The 8,551-nt window shown below is 35.6% G+C and overlaps 1 pseudogene; it reads right to left on the bottom strand.

The window, feature by feature from the left end:
- Positions 1-8,193: 8,193 nt before the first annotated feature.
- On the bottom strand, positions 8,194-8,290 carry LOC122125985 (annotated as a pseudogene).
- Positions 8,291-8,551: the final 261 nt, after the last annotated feature.

Below are 8,551 nucleotides of genomic sequence, written 5' to 3'. Positions count from 1 at the left end.
GTTGCTCCTCCCAGGCTAGTTCAGTGGGAGGGAGATCTGCTTTGAGTATCACAAAAGAGGGAAATGGTTGTTTCCTCTAGTTTGGAGTTGCTATGATAAGGCTGGGTTCTGGGTAAAGTTGAGGCCTTTCAGCAAACAGTAGCTTTTCCCTGAGGGTCTAGCTTCTGAGACATTCACAGAGCCCAGCCTGGAGCCATTCTCAGGGTTTATGTTTACTGAGTTTCAATTGATTGTCAGGGCTGTTGTAGGGAGGGGCAGCCTCTGGCTCTGTTTACCCAGTGAAGAAAGCCACTCTTTCGGGGGTGTAGCTTTCTCTGCCTGGTTGTGGTGACTTTCCCATGGATGGAGTTGAGAATGGCAGGTCAGGGTAGGTATTTGTGACTAGCTAAATGACTCTTTTGTTTTCATCAAAGGACTGAGTTGGAGCTAGCTGCTTAGCCAGGCCTTTGTCTGTATCAAAGATGGATATCTCCGGTGTTGGGGGAAGGGGTGGCCTGCCCTCCTCTGCTCCCTTTGAGAAGGAGTGAGGATGTCAGTTTTGTACTCACGCTGGAGTGTTGGTTCCTGGGTAGCCTCTGGTGTGCTATCTGCCGGATGAAGATATCTGCTACTTGTCAGGTCTTGCTGGTGTTGAGTAAAATCTGCTTGCCCGCTGCATCTGGCACATTTGTCCCAGACTCTCTGGCTTGTAGGTATGGTGGCTATGCATGCCACCACAGCCGCCACAGCCACCACAGCCATGACTGCTGGAAAATGTTCAGATCTGTCACCTTACCTGTATTTTCCTTCTCTGGCCAAACTCTCTGTACTGTGATGGCAGACTTGGAGTGCCTAGGGGTGTTCACTGGAACACTAGAATTGCTTTCTATGTGAGAGCTTGTTTAGCCACCAGGTTCTCCTCTGCCATCTTCTTGAAATTCCTGAAGGTGTTTAAATATTACTGGAATTGTATTGGAATAAATAATGTTCACCCTGACTATCTTGAGAAAGAAAAATTGGTTTCTCAGCACTATTGGTAAGAACTTGAGTGAAACAAATGAAAGGAAAAATGAGGAACAACTCAACACATACATTCAAAAGAAACAAAACAACCCATGAAAACACAAATTAACTCAGTACTCAAGAACCTGCAGGAAATGCAAAGATTTTTAAAAAATAGCTATGATAAGCTTATGAAAATCCTGACTACATGGGAGTCTACTGTTGTGAGGATAGTGGTTAAAGCTCAGACTGGACAGAAAGAACTGTTCACAATGCCAGGCACCTGTTATTCTAAATTCCAGGAAGAATAACATAAAGTAGATTGAGCCCACTATCATACACAAGTAGGAAGCCAGATTCTATCTGAAAGGTAATCAGGATACTTTAGGGCTGGGGGCATGCCAAAGTGGTAAGAATATCCATTTAGGAGACACAAGACACTCAATTCAAACTCTAATATTATGGGTATTAAAGAAAAAAGTTATGACTTTAAATAACGGGAATAATTGCAAGATTTGAATATTTGAGTGGAGAAAAATTCATGAGAGAGATAGAGTTTACCCACGTTGCAATGTTTTCTACTTAAGTAATAATATTATGTGCTACTCCAGACATAACAGAGTTACCTTGCAAATGAGCATGGATGTGTATTGGGGTGAAGGAAATACTTTACTTACACAGGTGTAAATTAAATACTTTTTGGGGGTGGATTTTAGTTCTTGAACTAAGAGTCTGGGTGATATCTCTGAGTCTTAGTTCAAGAACTAAAATCCACCGTCGAGAACTTATGGAGCCCCGATGCCCTTTATCGGAGGGATGGTTGGAGAAAGTGTTGCTCATATACACAATTGGATTGCACCCATACATTATAAAGACTGTTACAGCATTTGCAAAGAAATGGATAGATATAAAATTATGTTAAGTAAAAGAAGTCAGAGCCAGACATACAAAGGATGCGTATTTGGAAGCCAGAATTTTATGCAAGTTAAACAACAGTATTAATCAAAGCATGCTATTTGCAGAGGAGTATTTAAAAGGTGTAATTTCTTATAAAATTGAACTTTTAATCCAACAAAATGAATACCAGGAAACTATCACTTGGAAAATGTGAGGGGAAGACAAATGGAAGGAATAAAGAGACTTATGGAAGTAGAGAGTGAAGCTATAATATTCAATGCAGATAGCATGAAACTAGAAAAAATGAAAGTGGGGTGAGGTTTGGAAGGATGTGAGAAAGTTATGTAAAGATCCATTGTACTTATAAATTGATTCGTTGAATGGAAAACCCTTCGTGCAACTATTTAATAAAAATATAATTTAAAAAATGGAGACATCTGATCTTAAACCATGAGTCAATATGATAATTTCCTTCTCAGAAATTGTCTTTGCAGGTATTTTCTTCTCACTGACAGAAAATTGAACAACGCAATGAATTTCAATACATCACTTTGCATATCCTAAATAGACACAATATAAAATTCACAGTAAAAATATTAGAATATATCACATGATAAAATAACAGGTAGAAAGTATCAAACTCTGATTGTTTTTCCAAATATTTTTCCTTTGGTATCTAATTTAATCCTAACAATAATCCCATAAAGTGGAACTACCTCTATTTTTAATTCTAAGATTATGTTATTTAAGTCTTCAGAGTTGGAATTACTAGTACAATATTGCACACATGGTAAGTGTTAGCCTGCGTTCCATTCCCACCATATCAAATAACCTCATTCTATTTTATAACTAAATACCATCACTCAGTCTACTAATTCTAGTAAAATTTCCCAACTTATTGTGCACACTTAATAATATTTCACTTTATCTTTGTTAGAAAAGAGGTAACTAAGCCGGACACCCGTGGCTCACGCCTATAATGTTAGCTACTCAGGAGGCTGAGATCTGAGGATTGTGATTCAAAGCCAGCTCTGGCAGGACAGACGGTGAGACTCTTATCTCTAATAAACCACTAGTAAACTGGAAATGGCACTGTGGTCCAAGTGGTAGAGGGATCGCTTTGAGTGGAAGAGCGCAGGGACAGCACACGAGCCCAGAGTTCAAGCCCCATGACCAACAACAACAACAAAAAGAAAATAAGTAACTGTAATATAAAAACTCCAAGTTCATAATCAATTGATACCTCCCTGCAGAAAGGAACTACTAAACTATAACATTCTTGATTTCTACCTCAAAATAGTAGAAATCATATTTTATCCCTTCACTCAACACTGCACTGCCTGGGGACCCCATCTCTGGTTAACACAGTCTTACTGAAAGAATGACCTGCCCAATTCCTGATGGAAACAGACTGCAGGTCTTTTGGAGCAATCATTTCCACACTGTAGCTCACCTAAATTGTTGACCATTAGAAGTATTTTGATTGCTTTTCATACCCAACATTTTGAGAGAAATGTACTACTTTAAAATGTTATTAAAGAAAGACTGATATAAAAATCACTTTTGACCCCAGATAAATATTTGACCTTTCATATACCCAAAAATGCAGTCTGAATTATCACTAATGTTAGGAACGAGCGATTAAAAATCCTAGACACCAACGGAAGTGGCGCTCTAGCTCAAGTGGTAGAGCACTCGCCTTGAGCTGAAGAGCTGAGGGACAGCGCCCAGGCCCAGAGTTCAAGCCTCACGACCGACAAAAAAAAAAAAAAAATCATAGACACCAAGACCTAAGTATGAATTAAAGACTCTCCAACTTGTGAATACAATTGGTTTAAAAAGACATCAATACTACTGCACTTTTAATTCCCTATGATAATAATGATTCCCTATGATAATGATAATGATAAACTATTAACACTTAAAAATAACTCATGTTCTTGGGAGTAGGACACAAAACACAAGGTTATTCCTAATCATTTTAAAAGAACATTATTTATACTAAAAGTTCACTCATCACTATAAAGATTCTAAAACTAACTGAAGTTTAGAGGCACAAAGGAAATAATTTTACTGCATCATGTACATTCAATGGACTGTTAAAAGAAAACAAAGTTATACTAATAATTAGCTTACCCAATTCACTTATATTCTTTTATTCTATTCCATTTACTTTCATAAAAACTGTGTTTTCATAAAATGACGCATAAAAAGCCTATATATCCACTTACATTTTCAGATCTTAACAATATTTATTTCAGAAATTTTAGCACTATAGTCAATGTACTGAAATAATACTAAAATATTCAAAAGATTTTATGAAATTGTAAGACTTGCTCTGGGATGTTATGTATACTGGAAAAGATATTCAAAAAGCCTTATTTGTTAGTTGCCGTAGTTATTCCCACAAAAGAGCAATTAGTAAAGATCCCTGTGCATATACAAAACACCTTCAAACGCATCCACAATCTAGACATGACACATGCTTTTTGTTTGTTCGTTTTTGAAAGGAATATCTAACAAGCATATCCACAATACTTATTTTCAGTCAATAAGATGGGATATTCAAACGTAATATGGGTTTGATTTTCTCTTAGTGAGAATAGATATGATCTTGCAAAGAAAGTTATTTTCAACAGAAATCCGGAGTTTATCCAACTTGTGTTTCACAGGAATAACCAGAGAGAAATACCTGTTTGGTCAAGTCAGTCCAAATCACTCCATGAGTGTATCTTACAAATATAACCAATTTAAGAGGTCAAATACCTATTTTGTACTGACAATCATCTTACAGCAATAACTTACTACCTAATTATGTCTGTATCTTCTTACCTAACATACAGTAAGAGCTGAAACAGTCTCTTTATCTAACTTAATGTTGTAAATGCTTTAATTATGATGGCATTATTATTAGACAAATAAAATTTACAGAAGGGTGGTTTCACTGAAATGACATGACAGAACACTGATAAATAAAACATTGCAACACAGTTAGCTCTTTGCAGCCTCACCCTGTCCACATTGGCAAGCAACATTGCAACAGCACACGCACACATATACACATACACACATGTTCACACATGTACACACACATATACATGCATGCTAAATTCAGGGTTTATTGTACAAAAAAAATTCAAATAAATTATTAGTGATTAGGACAAATGATAATATGCCTTATTACAAAATAATACATAAACCATCACCACGCATGTTACATTTTACCTGCCTTTCTACATGTGACCACTTCATTTATTTTTAATTAATTAATTACCTTATTAATTAATTCATTTGTTTGGTGCTAATACTAGGGCTTGAACTCAGGGCCTGGCTTTGTCCCAGAATTTATTTTTTGTTTCAGTTTTCTCAAGGCTAGCATTTTACTGCTTGTACCACAGCTCCATTTGCTGGTTACTTTCAAATCAGAATCTAATGGACTTTTTTTTCCCTTGGTCGGCTTTCAAACCACAATCCTCAGGTTTCATCTTTCTGCTTAACTACTACTAAAGACATAAGCCATCAGTGTGGCTTCTACTTTTTCCTCTAGAGTTATCTAATGCACATACTTAGATAGTAATTTAAAAATGAGAGTATAGAAGCAAGAAGTACAGTGATGATACTGTCCTGTCAGAAATTCAAGTTAGTAATGTAAATTTATTCTTAAGACCATACACAAAAAATACCATGATATAGTGTAAGAGAATTCACTATTGAACATATGAGCCTTAAGAGCTTTCTAATAGATCCATTATTTATTGGTACCCAACATTAGAAAAATGTATGAGGCATTGGTAAAATAGAAGTCCTTTGCATGACTACATACATTCCTTGTTTTTTTAAAGACACTTCCTTTCATCTAAAAAGGAGGCCTGTCTATTGTCTTCATGTGATTTTGATGATTGAAAGTGCTTAGTGAGAAGGTCAAAATGTATTAGTAGTCCTTAACTATCAATTCTCATTTTTCTTCTTGTAGAATATAATGATCAAATCAATAGTTCAGTATCAGCCAACAATAGTTCAGAATCATGCTTCCAGTGCAAGTGGATCACCAGGAAGAAATCCTCAATATCAATTTCCACAAAGTTTTGTCACAGATACAATCTCCCTGCCTTCTCTAGCTGCTTTACTACCTTCTTACTCCTTCATTGTGCAGCAAAAGTATGATTTAACTGATTTCAGTCAGATCTGTTACTAGAATTATCAAGGAATTAGTTTATTGTCTGTAATTTGGTCAAAGGTATGTCTCTTTAGGTAGGCTTCTAAAAATGTATTTACTAATTTCAAGTAAATACATAAATTCTATTTCCATCTTTTTTAAAAATTAAAATTTTGTTTGCTCTATAAATTGATCAGAGGCATGGATTTTGTGGCTAGCTAGGTCATTGCACATCTGTCTCTTTCTCTCTCCTTTTCTAGGTTCTCATAGATAATATGATTGCCCATAATTATCCTAATTTGTTTTGCTTTTATATTTTTGGTTGCATCATTTCATTTTTTGCTCTGCCATTTTCCAAATCATTTATATAGAAGGCATTATTTCCTATTTTCTCATTCTTAGAATAAGCTGCACATGAAGACATCACTGGTTCTCATTTTCAGTGTGTACATTTGAATACGGAGGAACATCTTTCCTCTGCTCTCCATCAATTCCTTACTCTCCAATTAGAATAATTTCGAATTGGAAAATCGGAAAAATAGAAAATAAATCATGGTGAATAAACAGATGCAGAAAATTCACCGGATATTTCTGACCAGTAAAACCAATGTGAACTATTAGGAAATACATGGACACCTCATTCCCACGGGCACTCAAAGTATCTGGTTAGGCAATTCTTAGGAATATGAGGAAAAAGATGAAAAAGTAAGGAATGGTATCAATTGCAAATGCAATGGAGAAGGATCCCAGCAAATTTCTTCATTGGGCTGCCAAAAATATTCAGCTTACTACAGTGCGGAGACTTCTTTCCCAAAAGGCCACTCATGTGAATAGTAGGGATGACGATGAGTATAGGCCACTTCATCGAGAAGCCTACAGTGGACATTGTCAGTGAGTTGTGTCTCAAGCGGCACATGCAATAACTGTAGATGACTGAACACCCCTGCACAGTGCATATACGTGGAATAATACCAGAATGGTTTCTTTCTTATTTCATCACGATACAGATACCAATGCCCAAACTAAAGGCCTCTTGACCCCCTTATATCTTGCTGCTGAGAATTGAGATGGAAAAGATACGCTGGATCTCCTTCTGTTGAACCATTATATACAACCAGGCCTGAAGAACAACATAGAAGAAACTGCATTTGATATTGCCAAAAGGATAACTATGTATCACTACGTCTATGAAGTTGTGGAAGGCTGTACAAATTGTTCACCTAAATACTAATGGTCTGGTTAAGTTTCTTAAATTTCAAAAATGCAAGTCCATCTTTTGTGTCCCTACAAAATATTTTCACAATCCAAATATGAGGAATATCTTTTTCTTTTTGGTTGGTCATGGGGCTTGAACTCTGGGCCTTAGAGGTATCCCTGTGCTCTTCAACTCAAGGTGAGGACTCTACCACTTGAGCCAGACCTCCACTTGCAGTTTTCTAGTGGTTTATTGGAGATTAGAGTAGCATAGACTTTCCTTCTCAGGCTGGCTTTGAACCATGATCCTCAGATCTCAGTCTCCTGTGTAGCTAGGATTATAGGCATGAGCCACCAGTGCCCGGCAACACCAATATTTTACTGTAAAAATTCATGGATTCTGCGGAATTCTTCCAAACGAATTGCCTGCATTGGATGTCAAAAAGTATTCAATAGTTTTTGTATTCATGTATAATGATTTCTTCAGTGTTTGTGATTTTTTAATCAGAAATAATTTTAACTTACCTGTTGAAATGAGTAGTACAGGAACTACAAGATTTCTGGTGCTTGTCTGAAAAAATATATTTTAAAATATTCTATATTCTATGTTTGCATAATGTTCATAATTTATTTTATTGTCTCCTAGATATACTTTGAATTCTACATTATTTTATAATATATAGGGTCATTAATGTGTCCTTTCCGATTGCATTCCATATAGAAACAGTTTGATTCCTTTTTTTTTCCTAGGTCTTAATATTATTTTTCTTTGGGATAAAATGACAATGTTGTCTAATTAGAAAAGTTTTGTAAAGTTTATGGTATGTAAAAGCTTTTCTGAGGTGAAGATTTAATACACTGATATCAAACTAAATTGAATTATATGAATTACTTGTATTGTTACACTTGTAATTTTGTAATCAACTTTTTAATAACTGTTTTTCATTTCTTGCATCTGAAGAGTGAAAAATATGGAATACTTCTCAAATTTTCATATTATCCTTGTGCAAGTGCCATGTTAACCTCTGTAGTGTAATTTGAGTATACGTACTGCTGAAGCATGTAGTATCCTCTAAATTTAAGTAGTTAATGATGCAATCTTTATACAGGCTTATATCTATGGGTGCCTACCTGTAAAAAGGAAACCTTATTGTTCCTAACAATGCTATCGATCTTATTTCTCTAAAATTCTGTGAATAGTGGAAAAAATTATATTGATCAGTCGATTGCTCACATTTGCAAATTTTTTTTGTCAATGACTATCTTAAGTCTTTTTATTTGGAATTTGATCGTACTCTCAATTATTTATAGATAGGTCCAAAG

This window comes from Dipodomys spectabilis, unplaced genomic scaffold (assembly GCF_019054845.1).
Source record: "Dipodomys spectabilis isolate Male_0828 unplaced genomic scaffold, ASM1905484v1 ptg000269l, whole genome shotgun sequence".
Taxonomy (NCBI): domain Eukaryota; kingdom Metazoa; phylum Chordata; class Mammalia; order Rodentia; family Heteromyidae; genus Dipodomys; species Dipodomys spectabilis.
This window is presented reverse-complemented; position numbering and strand designations above follow the sequence as displayed.